We start from the raw sequence: 19,761 nt of genomic DNA, 5'->3' as shown, positions 1-19,761 counted from the left end.
TTGACTGGCAGAGCACTGCTGACTTGTGTGGAGGATGATCTTGTCTCTTCAGTGTTTGATCTCAAAACCTGTCAGATCTGTCATCCTTAGCAACAGACCGTTGTAGGCCATAGGGAAGAAAGACTTGTGGACTTCAGCCTGGACTGCTGTGACTTACTTATCTGAAGGTCTGCCACACAACGTACGTATTTCTGCTTTGAGCAGTCAATTGTGTAGACCCATTCCACAGCCATTCTCCAGCAGGTTGGGAATACTTTAACACTCCTATCTCGCTTGTAGCCATGTCCACTTTCACTGTGATTAGTCACATTCTTTCAATTGAATTATCAGTCTTGGTCTCTATCTTCTTGAGATGCCTCCAAGAAATAATCTGGAGCTGCAAGAAGCCATGATGCTACTTATTAAATGGCACCGTTAATTTTCTCTCTAATTGCTGCTAAAGTGACAATGGGCCATTTGCACAGTAGTAGGTCTGCATAGAATATGTCCATTTTCTTATTTTTATGTAGGTGCTAGAAAGAGAAGTGGCAACTTACTGAATATTTTTAACCCCTACAGGAACTGCATTCTGCATCTGGAAAGAGTTTTTTACCAGGTATTATTTAGTAAACGTGTTGTAACGGCTCTTTCACAAGGAAGAGTATTTCTTTTGTCAGTAGCTTTCAGCACCAAATCAATCACCAGCTGGCACACACTGTCATAATGAAAAAAGGAGTGGTATTTAGCACCAAAATATCATGAAGTACAGATATAAGAATGCGAAAAGGGCAAACCAACAGCCTTGATTCCTGTATATATATTACATTGTGGTGCCAATATGATTCTTTACATCTATTATTCCCCCTCATTTACCTCCCTCCTAAGGACAATTAGATCAGGGCTTTTATTAGTTCAGAAGAATAAAGAGATGTTCTCAGAGCTTTCTGTCCATAAATAGAGAGACGTAAATTGTTCTTCATTGATCCAGGCATAGTGCTGTCATTCTGGTCGTGGAAAGGAGCCCAGGTACCATGTGTGTCTCTCCCCTAAGTCAGGGCGGTGTTAGGTCTCTGGTGGAGGGATGAGGATTTGAGCTCCTATGCACACACGTGATTTCTCAGTATGAAAACCCGAGTTGCCTTGTCTTGTTCCAAAAAGTTGCTGCTGGAGTCAGTGGCATATCTGTTAGGCTGAGCAGCAGTCCGCAGGGGGTGGGAGGCAGGGGTAAGAGCTGGAGTGAATTACAGCCCTGGAAAGCTCTCCTCCAGCAGAAGAAATCGCATTGTTGCCTGAGGATGGATCCTGGGGCGGCGTCTGTCTATGGATGGCTTCTTTGTGAGGAAATGCACTCGAGATCAGGTCTGAGTGTAAGACATCCCACACCCTAGCTTGTATTTCTAGGGTGGGTCAGTAACCCGCTTATCACTGCCCTTATCACTGAGAAACTGATGGAAGAACAAAACCTTTTCTTAGATGTAGTACTGGCCTGGAGCTTTTTAGAGCAACCTTTTCCTGGTAACTGGGAAATGGTAGGATTTGGGGGGTTTTTTTTGAACTTGTAACTTTTTTAAGAGACCTTTTATTTTGGCTGGTTTGGGTTTTTTCCACTTACATTTCTGATAAAATTTTATAGAAATCATAATTTGGATATTTTCTAAACCAAACATTTGTGGGTTTCAGATCTGCAGTTTCCCTTTATTTTGAGATGCCAGCCAATTATAGTTAAAAAACAAAGTATGTCAAAAATGAGAAAGAAACACACAAACATAAGGAGTCCAAAATACCTTCATTGACCCAGAACCATATTTTCTTGTCTCTGTATATTGAGTTCAACCATTTTAGAAATACTTGTTTCAGCATGTTTCAGGATTGGACAACTTTTCAAAACTTCAACCTTTATGCAAGATGGACAAGGTATTTTCCACCCAGATTTAATTGCCCTGGTATTTTAAAATAGTTTGTGAATTGATTTGCTGTAGTTTGACAGGGAGAAAACCTAGCTTTGTAGCAGAGATGTGTTTCTTGCTGGTGAAAGCATATCTTTAAACTTTTTTATGTGCCATTTTACCTAGTACCTGAGGAGGGGAGAACCTTTCCTTACGCTGTTCAGCAGCACTAACAAAATCTGAGCATTCCCTTATAGAGAAATGTTATTCAGAGAATTGTATAAACATCAGATGTGGTTACTCATCTGTGCATGGATGGAGGAGAATATGATACAGCAGGAAATACAGAAATACTGCTTGTGAGAACTGAATTTCAGAAGATAAAAGTGAAATTGTGAACTATATGTTGAAATAAACAGCATCCCAGAATCTGGAATTTTTTTTTTCTGTTGTGCCAAGCAAAATCTTTGAGTTTTATTAATCAGTTTATTTTAATTGGCAAACTGTGATACAATGGTTAATAAATCTTGCAGCAGAGAAATAAGGAATAACAACTGAGCCACATGGAATAAATTAGCTGTCAGAGGAGCTGCTCTTCTATCAGCAGGTTTCTGTAACATTATCACACCCTTATTATCTAGGTTATGCTTCTTACAGCTGCAAACACTACAAGATAGAATGATAAAGATCCTTCAGCTCTGTTTCGGGCTTGGAGAACAGTGGTGCTGTTGCAAAGAGGCTTTTGTTCTGCATGTTTATTGGACAAAATGTATTAAATTTCATATTATTTTTTGCAGGATAATACAATTGGGCTTTTTTCAGGTAGCAGGGAGGTTATCAAAAGGAAATGGCACTGACTTAGATGTAGACTGCATAATGAAACCTGGGGGTTCTTTTAATGGCATACCTATTTTCAAGATGTTTCTTGCTGTTCCTGTGATATTATTTGAATAATCTTGCAAGATATTGGAGGGAAATGCTATTTCATTCTTCCGTCTCCACCCCCTTTCCTTACACAAACGGTGATACTGAAATGTTGGAAACTTTTTAGGCTACATAGAGAAGAGAGTCCAGATTTCCTCTATGAATAGAGGCCCTGTAAGAGCAAAAGCAAGTTCGTAATCCAAATCAACTCATTGTCCGTCTTTTTAGCAAGGGGCAACAGCCTGATCTGGCAGTGGGGAGTCGCACTGCTTTCCAGGAGAGTTCTGTATCAGCATCACTTACGTGATTAAACCTGTCTTACCAGAGAGGCAACAAAACTCTACCTGTTCTCTTTCAGGAGTAATGAATCTTATCTGCAGCTTGAAGTGAAATGTAGTCCTCTGCCCTGGACATGCTGGGTGAATGCAAAAAGGTGCTTTAGCTGGTGGCCACAAAAACCTATGCAGTTTTCTCTCCTTTCACAAGTTTTTTTCCTGTGCTATTTGCCGTTTTATCTGTTTTTATATTTGAGCTATAAACTCCAACTCACATTTTTCCTTCTTCTTTAATTTAGGACTGATGGGTGACATCTTACCAGGTATCCTGCCCGTATTAGCTCCTCTGAGATCTTACTGAGATTATTCTGCAAGTGATAAGGACAGAGTAGTCCTAAACACCAGCTAACAACAGATGCATGGGAAGAGTGTCAAGACACAAAGGGATGTGTCCTTCACCGTAAGTAATTTCTCTTCCTTTTTCACACTTCTTCACCTGCAGTTGCCAATTGTTTTGCAGCATGTTCGGAAAGATTTTATACAAAATATAGCCCCAGCCCTGAAATCAGAAATACATGGGTGGGTGCCCTTTCTGTCTGTGTGAGGATCCTTTTTATGTCATTCACGCTCTGCAGTGGTATTGGGGTCCTTTCTCACGTCAGACCGCCATAGGTGAAATAGTGAACTTGCGAACATGGCATATTTAGTCTTGTGTTGCCTAGATTCTTCTAGGAATGTTTCCAAACAAAATTCATAGCAAGGAGTTGAGAAAAGTATGCTATGCCACCCTGAAAACTCTAAGCTATTATTGCTACAACTAGAGATTTACAGCCTTCTTGAGGCTACCAAACAGGCACAAGCGAAATTCACTGTTCTTACGCCTCTTCTTCCTTTGTGCGGTGGGTCATGTGAAGCAGTGAAAAGATGTTCTCCCATCTCTCTTGGAGAATTCTTCAGAGGAGGGAAAGGAGGGGGTTTGCTGCAAAAAGAAAATTCCAATCTGTGCTGGTTTTGGCGGGGATAAAGTGAATTTTCTTCACAGTAGCTAGTATGGGGCTGTGTTTTGGATTTGTGCTGAAAACAGTGTTGATAATTGAGGGATGTTTTCGTTACTGCTAAGCACTGCTCACACAGAGCCAAGGCCTTTTCTGCTTCTCACCCCACCCCACCAGTGAGCAGGCTGGGGGTGCACAAGGAGCTGGGAGGGGACACAGCCGGGACAGCTGACCCCAACTGACCAAAGGGATATTCCATACCATACGGTATCATGCTCAGCATATAAAGTTGGGGGAAAAAAAGGAAGAGGGGGACATTTGGAGTGATGCTATTTGTCTTCCCAAGTAACTGTTGTGTGTGATGGAGCCCTGCTGTCCTGGAGATGGCTGAACTCCTGCCTGCCCATGGGCAGCGCTGAATGAAATCCTGGTTTTGCTTTGCTTGAGCATGGCTTTTGCTTTCCCTATTAAACTGTCTTTCTCTCAACTCACGAGTTTTGTCTCTCTTATTCCTCTGATTCTCTCCCCCATCCCACTGGTGGGGAGTGAGTGAGCAGCTGTGTGGTGCTTAGTTGCTGGCTGGGGCAAAACCATGACACAATTCAAAATTGTTTGGTTACTTTGACAGTGGAATACTGGTGCTGGAGACAGAGCCAGGGGCTGATGTAGGCTGCAGCTTGACTTGATTTGCCTGAAAATCAGCCAGCGGAAAGACGGCTTCCCTAGCTGAAGTTTAAAGAAAAGTGAGGAGAAAGGCTTCTGGAGATAAGTATAACAAAATTTAAATGAAGAATAAATCTATGTGAAAGAATCGTCTTTTTTCTTTCCTCCACTTCCCCACTGTTCCTATGAAAAGGGACATGACTGTTCTTCATGTGACTTCTATTCTTTCCCTCATTGCCCTCCCCTTTTCCCCCTTCACAGCCCCGTTCTCTAAAGGGCTTGTTGCTGCAGAATTACAAGGAGTTTCTACAAATCTCACCCCTGCCATTCATCTGGGCTCTGCTGGTCTCATAAATTGCTGTGATTTAGATACCTTATCAGAAGGTGTCCTGCATGGTTGGGTCAGCACTCTGCCAAACTGTGCTTCAGTCCCCCATTGCTGCCCTTCCCCTGCTGAACCCTGCAACTTGCACGCTGTGCTGGGACAGCGCTCAGCAGCGCTCTGCGCCGGAAAGGGGCTCCGGGGAGAAGGACTTCTGTCTAAACCTGGGAAATTAAATAATGCATCACCCCACTGATCTTGGCAGGCTTGGTAATCCTTGAGTGGATTTCTGAGGCTGTTGGGGCCCAGTGTTGCTGCATGCAAGTCCAGTGAAAGACTTGTGGTGTTTTGGGTGTAGAACGTGCACAATTTCTGCTACAGAATAAAGAATATTAAAACCTCCACTTTTTAGAAACCCAGCCGCATCTTTCTTTGAATTTGCTCTTAGGGGATGCCACATTCCCATCACATTATGGGTCATGTATCTTGAGTCCAAATACCCTCTGTTTTCTGTAAAGAAATTCAGAAGTAGTAAGCAGACTGCATTAGAGAATCAGCTGGTTAAATCAGCCCAAACCCATTGATGAGACTGATTGCAAAGGCTTCTAACTAGTATATATAATAGGACCTGTTCCTTTGAAACAGGCATCATTTTGTCTTCTCTAAGTAGTGAAATCCTGTCTGTCAGAAAGGGAAGAAGGGTAAATCAGGCTGCAGTGAGATGTGTTGTGCAAGTGGCAGGTGAGCTAGGTCTCCCTAGCCTGAGATGGGGATGGATACCACCCCCTCGGAGCTACTGGCCTAACAACCTGCTGTTGCTGCCCAAACCGATGCTGTTAATATTAAGAGATTTAGGGTAAAAAACCATTTAACAATAGATAGATAAATAGATGGTGAGGTGGATTTGATATTTGGCCAGGACTATACTGACTGACGCTGGGTTAGGGATAAAGCTGATGTGTGGTTGTATCACCAGTTGTGAGGCGGCAGCAAGCTTTGGTGGGAAGGGGGAGAACACAGTGCCGAGTAGCTCTGGGCATCTTCGGATCATCACTCATACTCTGAGATACCAACTGAACAGATCAAAAGGCCAAACTTCTTCTGTCTATCACATGAAAAACCTACATGCGAAATTAGTTTATTGAAAGGTTTCACTAACCAGCTTGTCTCACAATGTAGAGTACTTCTTATTACCTACACAGCTTTGCTGGATGCTTGAGAGGTATAGATCTTCTCTTTGGGTCTGAGAAAGGCGTAGACTTGGAAATAATGCTGCTGCTGTAGCAGCATGAGATAATGTCATGCCAGAGAATAGATAATACAAAGATAATAGGCAGGCTGTTCTTTATCTCATTCAGAAGTTACAAGGGCAGTTAAACTTTCTAGAGATTTTCTTCTAAAACCCAGAAAATGCCACTAATCCAATAATAACTCACATAAAGATAATGTAGAAAGAAGTCACCTGCAAAACAAAGGTAAACTCAAAGCAGCACACAGCTTATATTTGGATTGAATTTGGAGTAATTCAACACTGAAGATTAAAGGTCAAACTCTCTGCTGGGAAAATTAGATCTAAAATGCAATATTAAGTCCAGCAGACTCATTTGAAAGATGTGAATTCATTCAGCGTTTCAATACTGGGGGCGGAGGGAAGAACTTTTCAAAACATGAACACTGTTGTTGCAGATAGCTAAAACTCAGTCTACGTGTATAACATTCCTTTGGATAATGAACCCCAACATTCAAAACAAGGCCATAAGCAGCAATGGAGAAATTCATTACAAGGAGAGATGTGCGAGGAGACAAGAGTGTGTGACTTCCTTTTGAAAGATACTACTGCATTGCCATAATGATCACAGATGAGAAGATTATTTAGACCTGTTACCTTGTGCTGAGACTTGGCCTTTGTAACTGACCTGATGCCTAGAAACTTTGAATCAAAGAGAGTGAAATGTTGAGACAGTCTGTGCTCTTTAATGGGCTCCTCTGTAGAATGAGACTGTGAAGTAGCTGTGATTTGTATTGGAAAGGTTTTATCTTCCTAGTAACTTAAACAAATGCCCCGGGACTTTTCAGCTGTCAAAAGATTCAAGCAAACATCAGTCAGTCAATCAAACACTTAACCTTGCCAATCAACAGTGCAAAATTCACCTCTAAAATACCTTGAATACTTGAGTGAATATGTACCGTCAGCTAGTTTTGCTATTTGTGTGTTATCATTCTTCCGTTTCATTTACTCCATTGTTCCTTGGAATTCCCTTTACCTTACTGTGAAGGCTGGCAGTACTAAGCAGCTTTATTAATCATTTCACCCCGGCTTTCCTAGTAGCTTAATCAGATGTTTACTAGAAAACAAGCACAGGTTGAAAGCTCCCAAATATATATGGCACGCTTACCTATCCCTGTCAGAAACACAAAACCTTAGCAGGTAAAGGAAAAACCTGTAATTATTTACAGAATGTAGATCATCTATCCTGTTGAAGCTCCAGGTCACGTTTTGAGACCTCTTGTACAAAATTCTAGTTTTCTCCTTGTGCAGTGAAGTAATTCAAGTGCTCGTTTGAGACCAAAGGGATGGCAGCTCTCCCTTCTCTTCACTTGCCTATGCCAACCTCCTGGTAGGCCATCAAGTGCCTTGACTGTTACATACTACAAGGGATGCAAACAGGCAGGAGAAAAATTATGTCTGATAAATCCCCTGATTTCTGCAACTAGAACCTAAGAGTACAATTTTGAATGCTACAGGGGGCAGAGCAGGAACGGAAAACCCAGTAAACATGAAGAACATCTGTTTGGATAGCTTATAGTAAACAGCTGCAGAATGTGTGTGACCTGTGAAAAGCTGCAGCAGAGGATCAGAGCTGTAGAAGCTCTCTGGTGCTGGAAGCACTGTCAAATAACTGTGTGCAAAATAAGCTACACTGACCTCTGATAACAGAGGTGTGTAAAGAATGATCCTCATAGGCACACATGTCTGTATACTTCTCTCACATACTTGCACATAGATATGACTCTATACTTACTGGATGTTATTTAGCTATTCTCAGGTTCAGTCATATTCAGACATTATCTACAAAGATGTGAAAATAACCACAACAATCCTGACCGTGCACATTTATGCAAAGCTTCTCTTGCATGCAGGCATGTGTAGAGTCATGTTTCCAGGAACTCACGTACAGTGAAATGCAGTAATGACATACGCTGCCTGCCTTGAATAAAGGAGTTGTTCCAAACTTGTCTTTTACAAAGGTTAATCACAAAACCCTTTCGAACATCTCAGATTCTGTTTCCAACACTCTGTGTTCTTGGATCTGGAACTTGGCAGGTGACATTTATGAGTTTATGACTTGTGTTTGTTATATAGATGACAGACGTCAGTGGTGCAAACGTGCAGAAATGCTTTTAATATGTGAATAGGCACGTCATGTCTGGGGCGTACACTGATTTTCATGTGGCTTCGAGAATCTTCAAATTGTCATTCATATAATTGCTAGTCAAGGCTGCAGGGTCTCCAGGGTATGGCAGCCACCATTTTACTGAATGGCCGGTTGTGGTTGTTCTCAGTTCTCAGCAAGGGTTTTGTGACAGAGCCAAAATATATGAGCAGGAAAAAAAAAGGTAGTAGAAGCTGATACTGGAAGCAGCAATTAAAAGGAAAAAAAACCATAAGAATCTTCATGCTCACAAAAATAACCCATCTCCAAAACCATGTTTGTTTTCTGTTACGCACGTTTCATCGTACGTTTCAGCTTCCTCATTTGTCATGCCACGGAAGAAATGAAGCAGAGTGACCAGGACAGATGGGATATGGACTCAAATACACATTGTATATGAAGGGATGACTCAGGTGTTTTGCATTGTCGTTATGGCAAGAAGGTCATCTTAAACTTAGAGGGGCTTAGCACAGAGATGAGAGTAGTAGCAAAAGCTGGAAAAATTCTTCAGTTATTTCAAAGGTTTTTTTATTGTTAGGAACTGAGTGGCAGCGGGGTTTGATTGTTCGTGTAGCAATCACGGTTTGGGCAGGAACCTCCTTTGTACAGCTTTCCTATTTTTAAAGCACAATAATCCCACCTTGCAATGTCCTCAACTTTTCTGATGATGCACACACTCATGTGGGCACAAACACTCATGTATACATACTTGGACAATGTATCAGATTTCTTGACAACTCATGCTGTTTAAATTCGGAGCCTGCACACAACTCTTCAAAGACAGCTCAGTTGCACAATGGAGATAAAACATTTCTATGTGCTGAGACTGTCAGTCATGCCAGATTGCATTGTGACCGTGAGATCTTGATAAAAATTAGTTTACAGTTTTAATAAGAGTCTCAGAAAGGGAAAACAGCATGCAATTTTATTGTGTGTTTCCTAAATGGATTTAAATTCTGTATAAAATTGTCCATGTGATTTCTATTGCCTCTGGTTTGCTCTAGAACACGCACATCACCAATTCTGTAATCTGTTCTCCTGGTCCAGTATTGATCTAGAAGTCCTCATTCACAAACCAAAGACACTCAGGCACAACCTCTACAGTCTGCTAACAATGCAGCCCCTCAGAGGGCAGGAATGAGTGTTACGGAAGCAGAGCATGAAAATGTCATCGGCCATTTCGGCAGCATCCTGCAGCCATGGCTTCAGGATCCACCGATGAATCAAGCATTCGCCTTCCAGACTGCAGTCTCAACTGGCTGCTAGGCATATTGCCTTTAAGCAATTAGTTGAGATGTTTGGAGGATCAAGGGTTAAGGTGTTCCCAGAAGCTTGCGTACTGTCCTGCAGGATATTTGTGCAATATTGCTATCCAAAGGGAACAAGTAAAAAGTTTCTCTGTCTCTTGCCTTTTTTTTTTCTTTTTTTTTTTCTTTTTTTAATGATTACTTCCTATTGGATTTCTTGATACCTTTCTATTCTTTCCCTTTTGGAAGGGCAGCATTATATAATCTAGCTGAGCCTCAGTGAGCTTTGACTGTGAAATGTAACATTTTGAAAGCAAAAATTAAAGCAACTTTCTTACATTTCTCAACTTATGCTCAAATATGAGTTAAAAATTAGAAATAAATTCTGAACTTGATCTGTTCATGTTTCCAAGTTTTTGCCAGCAAGACGACCTTTTGAAAGTGAGTGAACAGGAGCCGTAAGAACATTCACATGACTTACAACATTAAAATACATACCAGTGAGGGACAGTTCCAACCGTACAGAGATGACCTTCTTAGTTCCTGAGTCTGGGTTAAGGCGATTGCAAGCACACCTCGTCCAGAACTGTCACACCTTTCTTAGCTTTAATTTTCCTTCCAGTAGTGGTTAGTAATCAATATCCTTTCACTGCATATGGTGTTCTTCTGAAGTTTAAATGCTAATGGTGCCATTTGGCAAGGTGAGTGCATTAGATTATACAACATGATGGTAAATTGGAAATTGTTTAATCTTTCAAATTTGTTTTATGCCATTAGATTCTCTCATGATTCGTTTATCATTCTAATTGGATTTTAACATGTACTTTGTGTTTCAAAACTTGAAATTATGAAGAATTGCACAACAAAGAGCCTTTAGGAACAGGCAGCCCCCCAAGCTGTGTTTAATTTATAACAGATCAGTAAATGAGGAAAGTGAAGAGTCATGAAAATACTAAGTAACAAAGTGATGCCCCCTTAGAAATCCAATGATGAATTCCAATGATAATTAGCAGAGTGATTAAGTTGATTTATTTAAATCCTACTGCAGCATTGGAATAGCTCAATTGAGTAGGATACTAAGGATCGCTTTTACTCTTGCTCTTCCAACCTTTATCTAGGTCTTTCACCTACTCTTGACCTTGCACAGGATTACCTGATGAGTTAATTGAAAACTGTTTCTGCTAGAAATAGAGCAGAACAAAAAATAGTTGATTTCCCTTCTGAATAACAGCAGAAGGCCTGTAAGTCCATGTGAAGAAGGTCTTCTCATCCCTTTTTCGGAGCACTCGGGCGTGTTTTCTGACTGTAGGAGAAGTGTGAATGATCATCTTAACATATGGCAAAGTTCTGTAGAGAAACCCAGGCTGTCCTTGGAGCCTGAGCGGGTTCCCAGCCATGGGTGGTATCTTCACGTACCCTGGCAGACTTCAGACTTCACAGTCTGTGTGTCTTTTTTTTAATGCAGTCATTACAATTGCTTAATAGTCATTAAAACTCAAGGTGGATTTTATTCTTTGCTTTGAGACATTAAAACATAAATCATATATATCACACTAGCATTTCATGCTATGTTTTGAAATGAGATAATTGAATCGTAAACTACATCTTAGCCAGCTAAGAAATGAGCACATTTTTCACTAGTGTCCTGCTGTAATAGCATACTTTAAGGTAGTACATGGGTGTGGATTGAGTTTGTTTCTACAGCCCAGGATGTTGTTCTGCCAGTGACCTCAAGAGCATCCGTTCATTCTCTCCCATTCTTTTACTCTGAAGATTAGAAGTAAGATCTTAGATACCAATGTTCTGCTACAGTTCTCTGACATTTGAAAGCAGAGCAGTGAAAAGAGCAAGAGACATAGCACTTGGTTGGGATAGGAAAGCTGCATATGTAGCATCATCACTAACTGGGATTTGTTGGTGTATATCTGAGATATAGATTACATCTGCAGTATTTCATTTCTTTCTTTGCTCTGTGGCTCAGCTATCTTTTGGAAAGATGGAGAATAATATTTTCCTCCATCAGAAAAGAGCTGGAGGAGCTTGGCTTAGACAGTTGTAAAGAAAGCTATCACTGAGATAGGCAAAGTGTGCAAGAAAGTCCTTTGTCCATTGTTTGATCCTTTTCATTTCTCTGTCCAGCACACCATTCTTTGTGCGAAAACCTTTTCAGTGAAGAATCCAGAAAATGTGTGTTCAGTAGAGTCAGAGGTACATCAATTTGCACACATAAAAAAAAATTTCCCCTTAATATCCATGACTTATTTTTACAACAAGAAATATTTAGCACTTCAAGCTTCAATACATGAAAATTTCCACAGGTGGTGTATATTTTTAGACCAGATGGGCTTTTTAGACAAGAGACAAGAACATATTTGATACAGCAAAACAAATCTACATTTTTTTAAGGTTCTTTTTTTTTTCTTGCATGTGTTAGTTCTCATGAATACATCAACAGAGAGCTTTGCTTCTCTCTCTAAAACAAGTGTAAGACAGACAGCAGATGTGCTAATATCCCCACATTGCTCTGCCAAAGCAGTCCACACCAAGCCATACGGATGAATATTTCCAAGGTACCAGCTTTCAGAGGTATTCAAGCCTTTTCCTGTAGGTATAACATGACAGAAGATCAACCGTTTATGGTGGTGATTTGAATTATTCCAGTATTTGTTCCCCAGGAGTAGAAATGTGACTGTCAAGCAGCTATTAGTTAGCAGTAGCTCCTCAGCTGGGCTAGTCCCAAATCACTACCTTCGAAGTGAAGTGTACTCTGCAGTAGGTGATCGGAAAGAGCTGAGTTATTTACAAACAAAAGTGCCGGGTTATAGTATTCACAATTTGTATTATAATAATTTCCAGATGAAGAATCAGCATTGTGCAAGGTACCATACACACAGTATGAGAAATCACAGTCATCTTCCATTTTGGAAGATGGGTTTCTGAGTGGATCACTCATTCCCAGGAGCTCAGGAGTTCTCAGGAATCCTAAAACATTCCCCCCCTGCATTCACAATGTTCCCTCCCTTATTGCTAGCTTAAAAAGACTTTAATATAGGAAGGAGCAATTTCTTTTTTTTTTTTTTTTTTTTCAAGGAGGTCATTAGGTCTGCTTTCCCTATTACTATGGATCCCTGATCAGACAGCCAGTTTGTTACAAGTCTGTGATATTTTTCCAAGAAAAATGTAAACGCAAACCAAGCTAGAATATTTTTTATCTTCATTTGCCTTACAAATTGTCAGCTTCTCATCAGAGAATGTGACGAGCTTCATCTAAAAAAAATTTAATTGAACAGATTTTTATGAAAATTTGATATATACCATGAGAAAGACAAATTTCTTAAAATGTTTTGTTTTGTCAGAAACTCATTTTTTCCTGACAAATGGATTTCAGAGGAAATTGTCCAGAAGGCCCTGCTCATTGATTTGTGTGACTGGAAAAAAAAAAAAAAAAAGAAAAAAAAAAAAGAAAAGCCTGAACCAAGAGAAATAGAGACCTAACAAATTTTATCAAAGAAGTTAATGTCTGATGGCAGCTGGCAAGGGACATAGCCAAGTCGGATACAGGAAGAAAACTTTGGAGTCCTTAAATCTATGTTTTTTCCAATGGAAGCTTACATTACTGCTCCACAATATTCAAGTCTGGTTTTAGGCATTGTTGGAGTCCAGTACGTCTCTACAGCTTGTTTGAACATCACACTTCTAATCTTCAGTGGAGTAGCAACATTTAGGAACTTAACTTTGACTTCTAAAAAGTGTAAATCATAGTGAGGAGTTAAGCTGGGTAATTCTTGACCTGTTGAGGCAATTCATTTAACCGCTTTAAAAAAACCCAACCTTCTGCAAACTCTTTTGACCAATCTTTGGCTCCTAAGTGAAGAGGTATACCTTGAAATTATGCATGCGCTTAAAGGGCTCTTAAAAGCATCTGTTTTTTAAGGCCTTTCATCCTGCGTATCTGCTGCACACTTCATCCATCTGCTTTGCAACAGGATACCTGCCATTTGTTTCTATGCGAAGAAAGAAAGAGAGACTGTTGCAGCAGCGCTGTGCTGCTTATAACTAGACTCTGGTCTATTAACCTCTTTGATTAAATGAATCTAAAAGAACTAGAGACACTCTTGATATATGCATGCATTTGATCATAGAATTGGAGAATGCTCTTAATATCTGTTTCATCGCATATGAATTCTTTGCGTACTCTTAAAAAGTAAAAGTAGCAGCAGCTAACTCAAAGGAGAACCCCATAATGGCTCAGACTTAATGAGATTGTATTTTCTTATATAATGAAATCATCTCACTATAATATCACTCCTTTTATTTCCCCAAGAGAGCTTGGGAAGGTTGTAATACAGGTGGTTGTTCCCCATTGCCATGAAACACAGTTATTTGCAAGGCACATACCTCTCTGATGAAGTGAAAATGTTTTTGCGTACGGATGGATTTAAGCATGCTCCTGCGCGTCTCAGAAAGGAGTGAGTGTGTGTGTGTCTGTGTGTAGGAGGCTGCCTCAGTCATGTTAAATTCATATTAGGTAGCACTTCAAGAAATGACTGGAGAGTAGAGCTGTTGTTGATGTAAAAGGTCATAGACATTAATAGCCTGCAGAACAATTCCAGGGTACAGAATTACTCACAGCTGCCAAGACACAAAGGAAAATAAAAAAAGAATGAGGGAAATAAAAGATTTGAAACAATGATATCTCTCTGTTGTTATTGCTGTTGTACCTTTTTTTTAAAAAAAACACTGATCTTGGAGGGGAACTGGGGGGTTAATTTTGAGATGTTTTCAGCTTTCATCTTTTAAATGGCAACAGGAAATATGCATCTTTTGACTCTGCTTTTATTGCATTTTGTGTCCTGTTCATTTAGAAGTTTTTCTGGAAATATGAGCTGCAGTAAATCTTGATGAAATGCATGCTCTTTTCACTGAGAATATGCTCTGCTGATGGTGCTGATGGCTTTTAAAGGAGTTCAGTCTAATTCTGTTTTTTCAAAGGCTCCAGACCAAGACAGAACAGGTGGCAGGTCAGAAAAGAGAAAGGCCTGAAGTGGAGTGGAGGAAAACAGTGAAAAGAAAGGGAGGATGCTGAATGTTCAGAGAAGAATATGGACTGTTCTTTTGGATGGAAAATATTCTGTTGCTTAAAGAAAATCAAATTCCGCTTTTTTTAAGGCTGGTCGTGTACTGGCTTGTGGCAGAGGCACCGAAGGGAAATGCTTAGCTCTTGAAAGCCATTACGAAAAGGGAATGAAAAGCACCAGCAATATCAAATGGTAAGGTTGTGTCTGTGCTGGTCTGCCGCCCTCCCGCTCACCGAGACACACAGCTCCTCTCATTTTCCTCGCAACCCCTTGCAGGCAGCCGGGGGTTCCAAGCAGGGGACAGAGAATAACAAAAATATCAGTGTTTATAGTCATTGGTAGCTGGTATGATTTGAAGTAGCCGATATGAAAAATCCTCATCTGTATACAGTAGCATTTATTATGCCAACAAAGTTACAGATCAATCATTTTCATCTCCGCTGCTGACAGATCAGGTGTAGACTTACAGCAAGTGAGGAATTGGGCAGTTTAGGAGCTAGGTCTATTATTCTGATTATGAATCACTAAGTCTTTGATTTGCAGAGTAGAATAGGAACAGACATTTTCTCTTTTTTCTTCCTGACTGAAAAACAGAATTACTGTTTTATTTTTAGCCACCCTTTCCTTTCCCACCAGCATTCCCCTCCCCTTCAATACAGATCAATTGTTCTGTCCTTTCCAACAGATATATATTCAAAACTCCACCAGTCTGCATGCTCTCACCCTGGAAAAGGAGAAAGCCCTGGTCCTTATCTGCATCCTCTCAATCTGACAACTACAGTCCTTGCCTGTTTCTATCTGTGTTTCATCCATTGTTCCTCCTACAAAGAAATCTTTGCAGGTATGGCTCAGGAGACTGCCAATGGTCTGTAACATATTTGCCTCCTAAATCTGCTCCCAACAGTGATTATTGTTTTGTGTGGGAAGTGAGTTCTCTTCGTGTTCTTGGCAGAGGAGTGTCTAAAGAATAGGATGCATGGCATTCATTTAGTCTTAGTCTCACCAAGGAAGCAAATAACTGAAGTGATAAGCCTGGAAATGCAGTGATGGTGGTCTTGGAAATGTAATGAAGGTGGTCTTGGTCAGCAAGGGCTGAAGGGCAGTAGGTGATGTGATGCCACTACCATTTCTATCTGTTTTCTGGAAATAGAGAAAAGGAGTCAGTCTGCTGGTCTATCAGTCTAGTGTGAAGTTCACTTCAAAAACTGAAGGGTATTTTATTTGAAGCAGTGATTTTCTTAAGTGAATGAGATGACAAGAGATGTTTGAGTCCAAGAAAGATACAGAGATGGACAATTCCAACATTTTCCATTTTAGCCATACTTCTGGCAGGAGGAGGGAATGTGTCATGGTCTTCGCTTGGGTGAAGGACACATAGTCCTGCTTCCCCATCTGATATCTTTCCAAGGAGTGCTTAGAACAGGCACCTATGGAGAAGAACTCCAGGCTGGTGTGACAATTAGTGTTTGGGTAAGGAGAGCTGGGCATCATGTGGTCATGCAAAAGTACAAGAAAACAGATGGTAGTTACTGGAGGTACTGGGGACAGCTGTAGTGTAATAGGTAGAACTGGAGCTGATACTGGCTGTTTACTGCTTCGAGATACATATGGACCAAGTGCCACTTCCTGGAGGTATTAAGGTTGGATAAAATTCAGTAGCTGATGGAAAATTATTTTCTCTTGTAAATTTTTTTTTTTTGCTCTACCCGTACACTAGAGCTGTCTAGTGAATTGATGGAGAGTTTGGTGTGGTGTTAATAATCCCAGCAGATAAGGGAGCATCAACTAGCCTCTAATGAGTGTAACAGGGTATTTCCAGATTTGACAGAATGATCTAGTGTATGGATTCTTAATTGAGAATTTTTCCTGGGGACTTGCAATCAGATGCCTATAAAAACAAAAACAAGCAACCCCCCAGCTAAAATAGCTAACATAAACATTACTGCTAAGGACATAAAGAAAAGGGAATGGTTTGTAATAGTTTAGTCAGTGAGTCTCTAACCTATGCTTTTCATGAGAAGATGTTCCTGCCATAAATATAGCCCTAGCAGTATACATTAATTTATCCAAACTGTTGACATGCCACACAGAATCAAATCACTGTCACTCTGGATGAAAAGGGAAAGGAGATGTAAATCCAACCCAGCAAAGCCTTTTTCTTTTAAGGGAAAGAAAGAAAGAATCTGTATTTCTGTTATGTGACTGCTACTAGCAGACAACTCATCCATCCTGCCCTTTCCTTTCCTCTGGTCACTGGTAATCAAAACAGCTAGGGAATCTGAAACAGGTTTGATTGGGAATTAGATCACGTGTAAATGTTGGCAGTGCAGGCTTTTATGGTAACAAAGGAACACTATTGGTGAAAAGCAGAGGAGCTGTCTTTGTTTTACAGAGGTGCCATTATATGTACTTGCCTTATTCTGTATATCAATTCATACCTTGCAAGGTAATAAGATCAGCACACCGTCTTCTACAGATGCCACATATTGGGAGGAAAGAAAGAAGCAAGCTAATACCTTTCTGTGACTATATATTTTTGTCAGGAAAATGCTGGAGTAAAGAACTAGGGCTAGATGATTTACCTAATTCTGAGCAGCTAGATAAAGCTTGGGCTTGAAAGCAGAGACAAACAAGATTGTTATGTTATTCCTTTTGACAGCCTTTGGGGAAATCAAACGTATGGAGAAGGAAAGGAGAATGGAGATGGAGGTAGGGATTTTTGTTTTTCCTGTATACCTATTGAAGAAGGTTGGAGAATTTGTTATTCGGTTTAGCTCCTCTTAAAGTGGACACTGTTTCCTTGAGCATTGATGTTTCAGAAGGCTGTTTCTTCCTTAAATGATGTTGATACCTATGGCAAAACTGATCTCTTGACATTAACATTGTTTGTCTTTGCCAACTGATCCTCCCAGAAATAAGGCTGAAAAAGTACACTTGCTCATGTCTGTGACCGTGGCCCTGGTTGTAGTTGTGCATGTGTGTGTGTACAGGACTTGCAAAGAGGGGGATGGCAATCTCAATGGAGATGGTTATCATCTAAGGAGCTCAGGCATATTCAGAGATGGTAGTTAAGCCTAACATTTAACATATGTAAATTAGGACAAGGAGAGAGCAACAAATCCTTGAAGATCTGTTCTCTGCATCAAGCCTCTACTAGGCTCGATGTGGGGTATGTGGATAAAGATACCAAGGATCAAACAATAAATACCTTCACTGGAGCGGCGGACATTTCACCACTGCTGGCAATTGAATCTTGGCTGATTATTCATGCAAAAAGTTACATAAATGTTACCAATAATTCAACTGCCTCTACAAGAGTCCTAAAAATATGCTATAAAATGAAGCAAAATTAAGCCACTTTATTTTTCTGGCTCTGTCGTGCATCTGGTTTTTGTAGTAGCTAAGAGCTGATTCCTGGGGACAGATCCTGTAGCAGAGAGGCAGAGATATCCCCGCACAAATGTCAGCGATCCAAGTGCTGCCCTTTGTGTTATGTGAAGTGAAGGTAAGCACAGACATAGCAAAGTAGAGCGCAGCAGACATTTCTTGAGGGGGCAGGAACCTCATGCATTTAAAATGGTTCTGCTTTAGCTATTGCACAAACTATTTTTAACTTTTTACTTCATATTTCTGTCATCATGTCAGAGATGATCTCGTAACAGTCCTGGTGTCACCGCTCCAATCTCCAGACTCAGCAGTCCCAAGACTCTGATGCACTTTTGCCTGATCTCAGAGACAGTGGATAAAGCAGCCCTGAGGATATGTAGGCACCACTCACCAGGAGCAACGGGGATTGCAGGTGCGTTTCCTGCAGCAGGATTTCCTCCTTAGTATTTAAACAAGGGCAAACAAACTGGTGAAATTCAGACGTACAGTTCACTTGGGCTACAAACTTACCTGGCAATGTTACGACTTGAATTGCTCAGTCCAACAAGCAAAGTCGGATTGCTTAAAAAAATTTTTAAGAAATTTCTGGTGGTTTACCTCACTGGGCTTTCTTTGTCCCCAAATCCGTGGAGGTTTGCGACATCCGATCTGGTTGTTGAAAATATATTTCGGCATTTAAGTGCCATAGGCTGTGCGTGAAATGGCCTTGGCTCGTACTGAAGATTCACGTCACTTGCAGGGAGAGTCCATTCTCCTGTAACTGAGTATAGCTGCACTAGTGCCTTGGAAGGCATCGGTCATCCTCTACAAGATAGATGTCACATGCTGCATGCCTGCTGCTTTACTGTGTCCCCACACGTCTATATCTGAACAGCAACAGAAATACTACCACCGGCGTTTTCAAGCTACAGTCCCACAAAGTTCACCGAAAGAAGGACCTGTATGTGACAGGAAAGGCTGTTACTTACTTTTGCATGTGTTAACGTGTCCTGTCTTTCCTTGTTTTGCAGAAACCACGAGTGCTAACAAAATTCAGGAAGGCAGAGTGTGACTGTACCCATCTCAAGTTCTACTGCTGCCCATCCTGTTCCACTCTTTCCTGCTTTAGATTGTCATGCAAGTCTTTTGTGATAGCGCTTATGAAAGACATAAGGAAGGACAAGTCGTAGGTAATGTTTTTTGTATTTAAGTTTCATTGATGTTTCAGCTTCCTTGATTTTTAAATTAATGCTGAAGACAATTTGAAGAGACAAAGGCATCCATTGCTTTCTGTCAGTATTTCATACTAGTCCAAATTATTGCAGGACAGGGTTTGAAACTCAGCTGACATCTTCCTGAACTGTTGAAACTGCTTGGTAGTTCCTCACCTCTGTGAAATCAATAGAGGGTGAATAATAAAAATGTGTTTTTCTTTTTCCTCTGCCACTTTGAAAGAGCGTGTCTGGTTTTGGAACCACGTAGTGCAGCAGAATGAGCCACTGGAAGATGTGGTACAAGTATCTTGAGAGCAGCAGCTCTCCATGAGAGAGGCTTTGAGAAATAGCCTCATTTGAAAATAGCCATGTCTATAA

The 19,761-nt window shown here is 40.6% G+C and overlaps 1 long non-coding RNA gene across 1 annotated transcript; it reads left to right on the top strand.

Annotated features, from left to right (window-relative positions):
• Window positions 1-15,554: 15,554 nt before the first annotated feature.
• Window positions 15,555-19,301, top strand: LOC129208891 (uncharacterized). The gene is made up of 4 exons (XR_008577905.1): window positions 15,555-15,644; window positions 17,463-17,512; window positions 18,449-18,602; window positions 19,201-19,301. It is a non-coding gene; the product is annotated as an uncharacterized LOC129208891 (long non-coding RNA).
• The last annotated feature ends 460 nt before the right edge of the window (window positions 19,302-19,761 follow it).

This window comes from Grus americana, chromosome 7 (genome assembly GCF_028858705.1).
Source record: "Grus americana isolate bGruAme1 chromosome 7, bGruAme1.mat, whole genome shotgun sequence".
Taxonomy (NCBI): Eukaryota; Metazoa; Chordata; class Aves; order Gruiformes; family Gruidae; genus Grus; species Grus americana.
The sequence above is the reverse complement of the archived record's forward strand: the minus strand, read 5'-3'. Positions and strand labels throughout refer to the sequence as shown.